Below are 12,201 nucleotides of genomic sequence, written 5' to 3' on the forward strand. Positions count from 1 at the left end.
CAGAAAGGAGCTGAAGAGAAGGCAACTGCAGAGAGCAGCCTGTAAGGATGAAAGCAGCTCCAAGAGAGGAGCCACACAAACAGCTGGGCAGCCGTGCCAAGAACAACAGGAAGCTGGCGGCCGCACCCCTGCTAGTTGCAGTGCTGGCCTGGAGACCCAGGGTTATGCGCTCCAAAGGGCCTCTGCAGATGTTACATAAACAAAACCTCCATTGACTCCAGTTCTGGGCCTGGCCTAAAATAGCCCTGGGGCTGGACTCCACAGCCTCTCGGTCAGCCCTCATGGTGGCAAGCTGCTTCCCTCTGTAGACCACGTGTGCAGACACACTCTGCAGCATCCTCAAGAGACTGGGGTCCTCAAGAGGCCATTTCCCCAGGGACAACCCAAAGCAGAGTGGGTTTGCTTGCCTTCCCTGGACCGTCAGACATAGGTGTCCCGCTAAGACCCTGGATGGCTAGCAGCCAAGGGACACGTCTCCTCTCTCCAGGGAGGCAGGAAGCTGGACTGAGGCACAGTGGGTTGAGCAGTTTTCTCTCTCTCTCTCTCTCTCTCTTCCTTCCCTCTCCACTCTCCTCCTTGGGTAGAGTGGAGCTTGGAAACCCCAAAAGCAAACTCTCCAGGTAAGAGCCAAGGTATCCATGTCAGGGTTTCTACTTGCACTTGATCTAACAATTGACTTCTTCTGAGCTCCTGTAAGTCACCCCAACTCCATCTGTGCTTCAGCTCCTTCATTCTCAGAAACCATTTCTTCATGACCATCTGGAAGCTCACAGATCTGTGCCACAGCATGGGGTCACTCTGGGCTTTGCCACTTCAACACAGGCTCCTGGAAGCTATTATCTTTTCTCCTCAGCTGCCTGCACTTCCCCAGCATCTTAACTGATAAAAAATAACAAAAACAACATTCGCAACTAAAAAGGTATTTGATGGGATACTAACTATGTGCCTGATGCTATGCAAAGCATTTGATTTTTTTTTTCAAGTTCTCATTGAACAGTCCTGTGAGATTGATACAATTATTATCTCCAGAGAACAGAAGAGCAAACAGAAGTTTAGAAAAGGAATTGTCAAAGTTGCCACAGAGGTGGAACCCCGATGAGAGTCTGTTGGACTAGTTTCCTTGTGTTAAGCATCACATCACACAAAAGACGGTAGAGTTTACAGAGCATCTTTTCCACTGTCTTCCCTCTGTTCAAAGTTCAATCTGTTATATCTGACATCATCAGAGTTAAACATATCTAACCAATATTCACTGAATATGTTCTCTGGACAAGATGCTATTCAAGTCTATATCAGGCCAAAAAAGGCAAACAGAAAGGAGAAAGTGTATGATATATACTAGGTGAATGTTTAGTTTGTGTTTTATCAATAGTTACACTTTGATAGTGAGAGGGCCTTGTGTTTTCCTGGGTTAGATTCCCAGACCAGTTCTCCAGCCTGGAACTAAAGTTTTACCAACCTAAAGGAGAGAAGATGAGAGGAGCAGTAGCAATATGGAGAACAAGAGGATGCCTCAGAGGCCCACACTCGGGTGAGAGGCCAGAACCACGCTGTGGGGATCCAGCAGGGGCTCACCATCTGTGGAACCCGGGCATTCTGAGAATTTGGGTTCCAATCCTGATTTTCTGTACTCTGGGGCTTTCTATAAGGTTAGTTCTAGGATGACCCCTTCTCTGCCATTCCCCTTCCCTGAGTTAAGGCGACTATGCTCTTAGACTGAATCAAATCAAATCAAAGCTTTGGTGTGCCACAAGAAAAAAAAAAGAAAAGAAAAGAAATCTTCTTCTGTGGGTTCCCACGGATTGAATTTTTACTCATTTGCCTTATTCACCTATCTACCCATCTGTTCATTCATTCCAGAAATATTTGTTAAGCCTCTACTCTGTGCTACTAACAGGCTCTGGAGATGCAGAGATGCATTTTTAAAATAATGGAATATGATCCTTGCCTTCCAGGAGTTCCAGTTCAAATGCAGGAAACAGAAAAGAAAACAGTTTGGGAGCAGAATGACAAGGCCAGCGATACATGTCATGGCAGGCTCTGGAAGCCTGGGTGAAGCCCCTGACCTGGCCTGCGCACCAGATGCTGCTGAGCCATGTGCATGCCCACCTGTGCCAGTGCCGGGGGAGGAGGTGAGTGGACACAGATGAGGGCCTCCAGAGGAGGTTGCCGGGGGACAGATATTTCCTTCTCTTGAGTCTCCTTCCATGTTCCTGGCCTCTTGCCCACCCTACCCCTCTTCATCATAATCTTCCCAGGAGACAAGAGGAATGACTTATCTGATTGGAGAGTTTGTGGTTCGGGAGAAGAAGCTGGGGCAGGGTGACTCAGTCCTTCCCTGGTGGGAATTGTTTCCTTCTGCTCCTCCATGCCATAAACTTTACAGGGGCCGGCTGTTGTGAGAAGGTGCTGCTTGTGGCCAGGTGAGTGAGTTCAGTACAGTAGGGGGATTCCGCAAAGTCCCTTTGGCTTATATATTTAACACCGTATCCAACAAACCAACTTTTATCAGTATTATCTGTTTTGATCTCATTTGCCTGATTCCTGTGGCGGGACAAGAAAGGTGCTATTTATTGGGCTTTTTTGAACCCAAATGCAGATGATCCTCTGTGTTGTACACAAGTGGGTGAGGCTCCCTGTGGAGCCAGGGCTTATCACAGAGAGCAACCTCCATTCCACAGCTAAATGACCTTGAGCTCTGTAGAGAGGAAGCACATTTTCAGAGACTTTCCTCCCTCATCCCCTGCTTTGGGGTTCCTTTCTGACACCGCTCTGCAGCAAGAGAAGAAAAAGAGCATGCAGAATAAGAGCCAGGCATGGTGGTGGACACCTGTAATCCGAGCGACTTGGGGTGTTGAAGCAGGAGAATCACAAGTTCAAGGCCAGCCTGGACCACTTAGGCAGATCTTGTCTCAAAATAAAAAAATAAAAGGACTGGAGGTATGGCTCAGGGGTGCCCCTGTATGGTCCTCTTAAAAGTATGAAGCAGTTCTACAAAAGATCATGAAAAGTCTTTGGTCCAATTCTGAAGGTCCCACTAATGTCCCAGGAAAGAAAGACTCAAAACAGCTGCCTGCTCTCATCTGGGGAACTCTATTTTGGAAGGGCTCCTTTTGTAAATATGTTCTGGCTTATTTTTATGGAACACCTTTGCCCTCTTGTTTCTGGTGCTTGTCGACTTCCTGTGGAGCTGCATTTAGGATTATATTTGTCCCTAGAAGAATAAACTGGGATCATATCCTGGCTCCTCTTAGGTGGCGAGTTCTATTCTATGGCATGATTGTAAAAGCTTCAGAGTAACTAATAACCCAGTAGAGGGCGCTGTTTTAAACAAATTCCCCAGCTGATGGGCAAGACAGTCATCTGAGCAGGTGGCCCAGTGTACACTTTGGAAGCTCCAATTATTAATGGGGTGGTTGCTTGTTTAAAAGCCCTGAGCAAAGCATTTGCAAGGTGGTATCTTGAGTTTTGTGGGCTGCCTGGAACTGTACATCTTGCTTCCATCAGCAGAGCTTGGTTTTAGCCTAAGGTATCAGTGCCACAGTTAGCCTCGCAGATCCCTTAGGCTGGCCCGGACTCCAGCATGGTGAGGGAGATGAGCAATTTCGCTGACATTGCACATGCACACACCGGACAGCGTGGCTCATGCTCATGGTCTGCAGAGACAGATCCTGTGTCAGAGGAACCTATAACTTAGTGGGTTTGTTAGTGACAGGCTTTGAACAGTGGCCAGGAAGGAAATATAGTGAAGGAGAATCTTGCAAAAACATTGGGGATTGTGTTCACCTAACCCATCCAGCTCCCTGTGGGCCCTCAGACCAGACCAAGTTGAGATCCTGGACAGCCCTTGTTATGGTAAAGGCTTTTATTAAATCAACCTCTATGACCAAAGCAATTATGAAATGTGGAAAGCATCAAGCAAAAACAATAATAACCTGTGTGTGGATGTGTGCTTTTGTGTGTGGGCTTGTCTGAGAAGAGAAGTTACTGAAATCGATTGTGAGCCACAAAGGATACCGATGGTAGAGAAAAGAGCTAGCAAAATTAGTATCCTTAAGGACTCAGTATTTGTCCACAAGTTAAAAACACAAGCAAACCTGTTGGGAAATGAGATGGAAACCAGATGGTATGTGAGATTTGACATGTACTTCAGTCATTTGACATGTACAGCTGCCATTACAAAGTACCATGGATTTGGTGGCATAAAAAACAATATTTATTTTTCTCATAGTTCTAAAGGCTAGAAGTTCAAGACCACAGTTCCATGTGGTTTATTCTATAGAAGGTCACTCTCTTGTTGCCTCTGTGTGTTGTCCTTTGCACACAAGGCCCTGGTATCTTTCTCTTCTCATAAGGACATTGGTCACATTGGATTAAACACATTCTGAGATATTGGGAGTCGGCATTTCTATACATGAATTTGGTGGTGGGGGTGGGACATGATTCACGGTATAGCACCACGCATCTCTATAAGGTTGAAGAAATTGTGTTGATTGTAGTAAGTAATGCCAGTTGTTATAATTAATGAATTCTGAAGTCTTAGGACTTGACACAATTAAAAATGTATTTCTCACATCCAATCAGCTAGAGGCTGTGGGATAACAGGATTCAGGGACCCAGCTGCCATCTTCAACACATGCAGTGTCCAAGGGTACTTTGGCATGAGGAGTCAGAGGAAAGTACGGAGATGGCACAGCATTGCTGGTGGCCTTGACCCAGAAGTCACACATCACTTCGATTTAGGTTACTTCAGCAAGAGCTAATCTTACATGCCTACCTAGAGGAAATGGCCTGAGGAAATCTAAGCCTAGGAAGGGGAAGTGGGTTGGGTACACATCTAGTTATTCTTTGCAGTAATGAATGAATGAATGAATGACTTTTGACTCATTTCTACACTAAAGATGAGGCAGTTTTTGGGGACATGAGGCACTTGCGTCAAGTAAATATGTTTAAGGATAAGAGCATTAAGAAATCCTTTGAGATTCTGAAAACCATGATAATTCTGTTGTTTTTTTTTTTTCCTTTGGATATTAGGGATTGAACCCAGGAGTGCTCTACCACTGAGCTACATCTCTAGGGCTTTTTACTTTTTATTTTAAGACAGGGTCTCCCTTAGTTGCTGAGGCTGGCCTTGAACTTGTGATCCTCCTGCCTCAGTCTCCTAAATTGCTGGGATTATAGGCATGCACCATCATGCCTGGCTTAAAACTGCTCTTCAGTGGTCCTCCCCAACTTTTTTCATGGCACACACAGGAAATGATAAATCCCATATTGCATGTTAGACGCTATGGATGAGATTATTCAAGATCAGAAATATGGATCAGGGGCCCTATTTACTCTAGGTGGCTACCTGATATCATGAAAGCTGAGGATCATATGCCAGCAACTTCTTTGCTATTGTACTGCAGCTCACAGGTGTGGAAGCTGGTGTTTTGAGAACAAAGGCCATGACATATGGCTAAGATGTGCAGTGCATTCTGTTAAGACCAGAGCTGATGCCACTCTCATAGGATAAAACAGAGAGGGAAATTAGGGGCAGCAAAAGCCAGAGAGAGTAGAACTGCCCTGGAGGATTTGACAAGATGACAAAGTGTTGGGACCACAGATTTTCCCTTTGTCTGGAGTCCACATTAAGTATGGGAAGGCCTCTCTAGTGAGCTGGACTCGAGAGCTGAGCTATCATTTTGCTATATTTGGAACAACTCTTCCTTCTTTCTCCTGCATAATTAATTGGAAGGGAATTACAAGGGGAAACCAGACACGGAAATTAATATCCTTCAGAAGACCCAGTGAAGGAGAAGAAAATAGAATGTAGATCCTCTAACACTTTAGCTTAGGTTCCAGATTTAAAAAAAAAAATTATACATACATCTTTGGTTTGCTCTAAATGTTATCTACTGTGAATGAACAAACATTTAGACTCATCTATAAATGACTCTGCTAACGCTTAGACCTTGTAGGAAAATGTGGTGAGAACATAGTGTGGCAGGAGGCAGAAAACCAATTCAAAGCTCATATGCTTTTAACAAACACTGCACTAAAAGACGTCACCTTGCATCCCTCTGATTATTGTTCCTTCAGAGAGTCTTTGCAGTGTTATTAACCTTGGCCATCTTCAATTACACATGTCAGATAGTACTTAAAACTGATGTAGGGTGTACTTTGAGATTAAATGGCATTTTTGCCTAAAAACCAACTCTTTCACAGAAATTGTTCTTGTTTTCCACAGAAATTATAAAAAATAATTTGGAGAAATTGTCTATTAATATTTTAAAAGCAAGAAAATAACTTCCAGGATAATAGCCAAACCCTCTCTCATTTCCTTTCTCCATTTTCATCAAATATGGGAACGCTTAACCACACAGGAAGAAGTTGGTGGATTTGGAAAGTTGCTGAGTTCTCTTATTTGAATCAATCCACATTAAACACAGGCTGTTGTTTTATTAGCAAGTGAGGAATAGACATAACTCAAGCTGAGGGCACATGGAAGAGAATTTGGTTCCGTAAGGTCCAGCAATTCTTGAGCAAATGAATGATTCTAACAGAAACCCAAGGAGAGAAGGATTCCCTAAGATTGGGTAGGGCCAACCTGCTGATCCATTAGCTTCCTACAAGATCTAGCCTTAGCGGATCATTGGTTCCTTACATCACTAGGAGTGCAGAGATGATATTAGATGGTTCAAAGATAAACCTAATTTTAGTAGCAATGTATGTTAATAAAAATAGATCCAGCATTGTGGCAAGGCCCTCAGCTTGATCCCTAGTCTCTCTCTCTCTCTCTCTCTCTCTCTCTCTCTCTCTCTCTCTCTCTCTCACACACACACACACACACACACACACACACACGATTGTTATTATTCAGGAATTCTGCATTTGTGAATTCACCTGCTCATGGAAATGGATTTGTAATTTCAAAGCTGATACTAGCATCACTTTTGTCTCCACCTATAGACATACACAGAGCAACAGAAACTTAATGATCCATCGTGCATCTTCCCAGTTGAGGTCCAAGGAGAGAATGCTGTCCGAGTTTTTAGCTCTTATACTGCAAATAAGTGTCTCAATAAGTGGTAGGTGTATTTTGCTGTTGTTTGTTTCTGGTTTTTTTTTTTTTTTTGCATTTTTGTGCTTTTGGTTGGTGATCTGCTATTTGAAGTGCCCCCCAAGTACAGAGCTGAAGTGTTGAGGTGCTGACCAGTGTTCCCAAGCACTAGACGGCTGTAATTTTCCTTGGGGAAAAGATATGTAAGATATGTGCTTCACTCAGACATGAGTTACAGTGCTGTCAGCCCTGAATTCAGTGTAAACAATTTGTATTCTGTAAAGTATCTTTAAAGGAAACACATAAAACAAGGTTATGTATGGATTGATTGGTGAAAATGTTGAGACCAGAGGCTTTAATTCTCCTGGGAGCAATGGCTTAGTATTTGCTAATGCAGTGTCTGCAGAGATTTTATTGAATACAACTAGCACGAATGAGAATTGACCATGAAAAGCAGTGGAGGTCTCTGTGGTAGACACAAGAGGCTCCTCCCAGAGCTGTCAAGAAGGCCTTGAGCCCGGCCATGGGGAATGGGTCAGCAGTCAGCTCCCAGCTAGGAGGGTCCCTCTCAGCTGCAGAAAGCCACCGTGCCCTAGGTCATCCTCTTCTTGGGTCTCGGCTGCCCGACTGGGTGCAGACCCTCCTTGCTCCAGACCTTCCCCCCTCCTGTCTGCATTGGCTTCAGCTTCACGGGGCTGCACTGAGTTCTGGCTTTCCCTCTGCTCATTTCTGCCTCCTCCCCATTCCTTCCACGGTGCTGATCTGTAACCACCATCTCACATCTGACCTTCATGTCACCTTCAGCCTCTGCGGAAGCCAATCGCGGTGGTGGTTCATTGGCTGGGACACAACACAGAGAATCACCGCAGAGACCCTTCCTCTCCTGCCCTCCGCAGATCATCCATTTATTTGCTCTCATCTTCCGGGTTCCAGGCTCTTGGTCTCTAACCAGATGCCGACACCTGCCCCAGTCCAAGGCCACTGCTAAGGCTGGGTAGAGGCTGGGTGCTGCTCCAGGATCCACTGGAGGACATGAACCAAATCCAGCTGAGGTTCCCATCACACCCACAGGTCCTAGAGAGGAGACGTGCTGTTTGGGAGAAAGGGTCCTAATCCTAATTGGCTCCTGGAAGCGGTGTGGCTAGACACTATGGTAGCCATCCCCGCTCCCCATCCCCACGTGGTCTGGATCTTCCCTCCCTGCTCCTGCTCTCTGGACCACGGCTGTCTTGAGCAGTGGTGGCTTTTGTACCCGCCCCCAGCCTCAGCATCCTCTATCATCTGGTCTCCTCACTTGGGCTGTCTCATCCCTGCCTCAGACACTGAAAGGTTCAGAACTCATGAGCTGAGGACAAAATCACTCCCTTTCAGATACAGTGCCCTGTTAGAGACAGTGCCCACCCTGCCCCTCCCGGGCCCTCTAACTCATGCGTGTGTCCTGTGTGCTAAAATAAAGCCCATGGGGCAGCTCCCTGGGAGGCCCTTCCAAATAGCTGAGAGAAATTTATAAAAATAATAGCTCGTGTTTACTGGGCCTTACTCCCTGTCAAACACTCTGCTAAGAGCTTTCTATATTTTATTTCATGGAATCCTCATAACACCCTGAAGAGGTTGGTATTCATAGTCCCATTTAGCAAGTGAGGAAACACAGGCTTGGGGAGGTTAAGTAATTTGCTTCACCTCAGGAATCTGCAGAGGGGGCTGCAGATGGGCTTTTATCTGACTCTAGAGCTGCAGTGAGCACTCTGCAGTCAGAGGAGACTTGGGCTCAGCCTGAAGGGACAGGTTCTGGCTGCCAGAGAGCATGAGAGATAGCAAGCACAGGCAGAGGGACAGTCCTCCCGTGGCAGGACGGAAATGATGCTCTCTTTTCCTCTTTAAAGAACTCAGCTGAAGCCCCAGATTGAGCTGGGATCAAGATCTGAACATTCGAGGTTGGCTGGCTTCATTTTAACCATGTACCTAGTAATTTGTCATCATTTAAAGACCATTTCCTCTGCACCTGCATTCAAAAGGCATCCAGGGCCCAATGTTGTAAGGAGGAATTCCGCAGACCCCCTGATTTTCTCCTTCTCGACCCATGCATCCTGCTTCCAACAATGCGGTTTGTGGAGACCCTGGCCTCTGAGGCTGGAGGGTGGGAAGGAGAAGTGAGGCCCACCACTCCCTGACCAGTTGGCCTTTTGACATTTCAGAGTTGGAGGTGAAACAAATGATTGAAATGACATTAAAGACTGAACTGTGCTGTAATTTATGTCCAAACGTCCAGGAGAAACACGAAGATCCACAGTTTTCAATGGATCTCTGCTTGTATGTTTTGTCCCTCTTTGAAAAGACAAGGAAGACATTGAAATCCTGTGCCCAGAGTCTTAGGGCTGAAACTTGCTATGGTCAGCATAGTGACAGAAAAGATCATTCTGGGCAAGATTCTTTTTCTTTTCTTATTTCTCCAATATTGGTCAAGATGGACAATTGTTGTGGATAAACTTATTCTTATGTGAATAACCTGATTTATTAGCATGTCCGCTAGAGACCCACATAGGGATGTCGATGACATTCCAAGTTTGACCCAGACACCCCAGCTTTCAGTCTGTCCATCTGGCATGCTGGGTGCAGGAGCTCTGGATCTCTCCCCTCGGCGGAGATCCTGGGATTTCTGAGGCCTTAAATTTCTAGCTCTCGCTTCCTGGTGCTCAGCGTGCTGAGCCTGCTGGTCGCTTTTCACTGGTGAGGCATCCCACACAGGTCCTGCTAGCTCTTAGGACTCGCCTTCCCTCTCGAGCATCTTTGGAATATATTTTTTCCTGTTTAAAAGAAGAGGTTGGAAAGGCAGCGAAACAGAGCTCATCTCTAAGACTTTCAACAGTGGAGCCTGGAGGTTAAGATGAGAGAAAGGAACAAATCTGGATCAAATCCTGACCTTGGACAAATTCCTTGATGATTTCCTCCTCCTCCTCCTCCTCCTCCTCCTCCTCCCCTCCTCCTCCCCTCCTCCTCCTCCTCCCCTCCTCCTCCTCCTCCTCCTCCCCTTCCTCCTCCTCCCCTTCCTCCTCCTCCTCCTCCTCCCCCCCCTCCTCCTCCTCCTCCTCCTTCTTCTTTTCTTTTGGTACCCGGGATTGAACTCAGGGGCGCTGAACCACTGAACCACATCCCCAGCCCTTTTTACTTTGAGACAAAAAAATTGCTTAGGGCCTCACTAAATTGCTGAGGTTGGCTTTAAATTTGTCATTCTCTCACCTCAGCCTCTTGAGTTGCTGGGATCACAGGCCTGCACCACCGTGCCTGCTTCTTGACTTCTTTGTGAGCTTCAGTTCCCCATCTGTAAAATGGGTATAATCATATATGCCTCATTCCATGGTTGTGTGGAGCCCTTCGGCACAGAGAGGCACTCCATAGGTGACAACTGTAGGTGCTAGTAAAATAGAAATTCATTGTCATCACAAACTCTCATCTAGAAGTCACATGCAAAAGGCCACCTGTTATATAATTCTACTTATATAAAATGTCGAGAATAGGCAAACTATAGGGACCGAAAGTAGATCAGCAATTGTCTAGGGCTGGCAGTTGCAGGAATGGGGTTTGGCTGTAGTAAGCATGGCTTTTATTTCAGGGTGATTAAAATGTTCTGGAAATAGGTAGTCGTGATGGTTGTACAAATTTATGAATACATTAAAAACCACTGAATTGTAGACTTTAAAAGGATGAGTTTTATGTATGTGAATTATATCTTTTGAAAGTTACATTTTAAAAGAAAAATCTCTTAGGCTATTAAATCATGAACTTTGAAGCTACTTTGTTTCACAGACTCTCTACTTCTGCAGTCCTGGAAGAAGAATTAAATGTCATCTCATTGGAAGTCTAACTCTCTATAGATAAATCATTTGTTATATGAAGATTACACAATAAATGTCAGCCTACCGCCATTTTGGCATTGGTGGAGATTGTAACAGAGTTCTCTTGGCATTCTCTGTGAGACTGCTGAACAACCTAGATTTATGGGCATAAAGAGCCAACCTACCATTCCTAAATCAAGAGCATCTTAACTCATCTGGGAAATATTCCAGGTGGTAAAGGAGAAATTTTCTCTCCAGGATGGAAAAACAAAGGCAGGGAAAAGAAATTAATCTTTTGGACTAATGGTGACTATTTGATGTATCATAGGCATTGATTCTAACTGAAGGTGTGTGTGTGTGTTATGGGGAGATAAGTAAGGGAACCTTGCTAAGAGGAAAGGGGAGCGTTTGGAATGAGTTGGTATGTATTCCAAAATGGCTTAATTCTGGAATTTCATTGAGCCCATTCAAGGCTTCCAAAGAATGATTGAAAAAAAAATGCAGAGTGTTTTTGGATTCACGTCTCAGACAGGGTTGTCAGCACTGTTTAGGGATGATTTCTTTTGGCGTGAATAAGGTTTCAAGATTTTGATAAAAAGTTATTTCTTTGTCGTTTGTAGTGTCCATATAAATTTGTGGTCTTTCTTTTTTCTTAAAAACATGATTAAATATGCTTTAAAGAATCAAAGACTTCTGTCTGGGTTTTGAATTTCTTCCAGATTTACTGCTGATTAATATTATATATGTCAGGTTGGGTGTTTTTTTGTTTGTTGTTTGTTTGTTTGTTCAATAGTGCCAATTGAGATTCTTTCAAAAAAAATAAAAAAGGTTTATTAAAAAGATAATCATTTGTGCATTGCATTATAACATCAAGATACTTATCAAAATCTTTATCAGGAACACTTTATTTTTAAAAAGTCTTTCTTTGCTGGAACTGCTAGGTGGAGAGGCGAGAGGAGAAGCTGAGAGAAAACATAGAGCAGGAAGAGAATCAAAGAGAAGGTTCATATTAATAGCTTTGCACGGACTAGCTTGGACATGCTGGGCTCTTTTTTGATCTTTGTTTTTAATGAGAATGTGATGTCAGGTGAGAATTCACTGAGACTAAATGCAGTACATACCATGTTATGTGCCAAGAACCTTTAAGAGACAATGAAAGATGACCTGAAGAGCAGGAAGATGACCTGAAAATACAGGTCAGGTCAGCTACCAAGTATTGACTGTTTAATTCCAGGGCCAGGTGCTTGACTGGGAATTTCATTATCCATCACAAAACCCAGTGAGGTCTTTGTGATTGAGCCCATTTTATAGATGAAGAAACTAACA

The 12,201-nt window shown here is 44.5% G+C and overlaps 1 long non-coding RNA gene across 1 annotated transcript in view; it reads right to left on the reverse strand.

Annotated features, from left to right (window-relative positions):
• Positions 1-8,617: 8,617 nt before the first annotated feature.
• The window catches only part of LOC124105641 (uncharacterized), a 29,169-nt gene continuing 25,585 nt past the window's right edge, over positions 8,618-12,201 (reverse strand). The window contains exons 2-3 of the long non-coding RNA XR_006855808.1: positions 10,280-10,454; positions 8,618-9,914 (exon numbers count right to left, since the gene is read on the reverse strand). This is a non-coding gene — a long non-coding RNA (uncharacterized LOC124105641). The remainder of the gene's footprint in view (positions 9,915-10,279; positions 10,455-12,201) is intronic.

This window comes from Marmota monax, unplaced genomic scaffold, assembly GCF_021218885.2.
Source record: "Marmota monax isolate L192 unplaced genomic scaffold, Marmota_monax_Labrador192_F-V1.1 WCK01_AAM20220418_F8-fsc00025, whole genome shotgun sequence".
NCBI classification, from domain to species: Eukaryota; Metazoa; Chordata; class Mammalia; order Rodentia; family Sciuridae; genus Marmota; species Marmota monax.